Source organism: Hyalella azteca, unplaced genomic scaffold, assembly GCF_000764305.2.
Source record: "Hyalella azteca isolate HAZT.00-mixed unplaced genomic scaffold, Hazt_2.0.2 contig17452, whole genome shotgun sequence".
Classification (NCBI taxonomy): Eukaryota; Metazoa; Arthropoda; class Malacostraca; order Amphipoda; family Hyalellidae; genus Hyalella; species Hyalella azteca.
The window spans coordinates 149,048-150,697 of NW_025947235.1; positions in this window are offsets into that span (position 1 = coordinate 149,048).

The following is a 1,650-nucleotide window of genomic DNA, read 5'->3' on the forward strand; positions in this document are numbered from 1 at the left end:
GTCCCGTTGCTTGGAGCGTGTTCTTGGAGCGTGTCCGTTGCTTGGAGCATGTTCTTGGAGCATGTCCCGTTGCTTGGAGCGTGTTCTTGGAGCGTGTCCGTTGCTTGGAGCATGTTCTTGGAGCGTGTCCCGTTGCTTGGAGCGTGTTCTTGGAGCGTGTCCGTTGCTTGGAGCATGTTCTTGGAGCGCGTCCCGTTGCTTGGAGCGTGTTCTTTCAAAGTTGAATATAACGAAATAAACACTTGAATTAATTATATATATAATCGTCTTATATTCATCATGAATTCCGTGTATATCGGATTATAGATGAAATGAAAATGCATTGACGAATAGAATGAAAATGCTGTTACCTCCTGAAAAAATAGTCCAATTTTTTAATTTCACGGTTACTTCTCAACCAACCAAGAAAATAACGTCGGCCCCGCTGGCATTTATTGGCAGCCAGAGGAGCGAATGATCTGCAGCATATGCCTCACTGCCTGCCTGCCCACCCATGAACCTCGCGTATTTTTTCAAGTCAAGTGCAATGTTCGCGTTAGATGCACCCGTTCCAATTGACGCTAATTCAGTCGAGTGTCGTGCGATCTGTGAACTTGTGTATTTCTTCTAAGGTTTATTCAGTCGCCTACCGTACGCTCAGCATATTAATGAAGTTCATGGTGCTTGGTTCGGACACTCTGTTGCAATGGGTTCAAATGATGGCTCGGTCACGGTCGGTATACCCAAACTGTTAGAAAAAAACGGTGAAAAAACGGTCCCACTGGCGTTCTTGTGGCAGGTCGCCCCGTGAAAATAAACTGTTTCGCCGTTTTTATCAGATGTTTTACGGATTTCTAGTGTTAAATTAGAATAAAAACGTTGACACGGTGTTTCTTTTCACGTGCCGACCGGCCACTGAAACGCCGGTAATACCGTTAACGGTAATTTTCCTAACAGTGCAGCCACAGACTTTTACGGCGTTTTTCGAACATTGTGCGCGAGATTAAGTTCTTACTTAAGTCCCCATTTCGGTGCAAGTATAAATAATGTTCATAGACTGTGAAATGTTCATTCTCGCTTAGCTTCGAGTTTTCTGGCCGCTGAAGGCTCAGAGGCTGCGACACAATTTTAACTTGAAATCGAGTTCTGGCTTGACGAGGCTCATCTATGTGAGTTTTTCAAGTTTTTTTTTGTCGAGTTCCAGCAAAAGTAAATTCAAGCGACACCAAACGATTCCTGTTTGATAGTGTTTCTTTATTTTTGTCTGCTTGATGGTGGACAATAGATTTTTTTATTACCGAAGCTCCTCAAAAGCTTTAAACTTTCACTGCGTTTTGACGCCCGCAACTACATCAGTTGCCGGGAAAAGTTTCCCGTGTCAGTTAAACTGAAGATGCCCGCAAAAGTGTCTCGTTAGCGTGTAAACCGTTACACTCAGTTAACCTGCAGGCAAAAATGTTCTCTTTTCTGATAAAGCTTCATGCGTCAGGCAACCTACAGGCAAACGCAACGGGTTTAACGTCAGCGTTGAATATCGCGCATATTGGAGTTGCATTAAAATAATGTATTCACCGTCTAATATAATAAAAAACTAAGTAGAAAATATTAAGAATTCTTAATGTTCTTATTATGACGCGCGTTGAATAAAAATTGGAGTCATTTAGATTATTT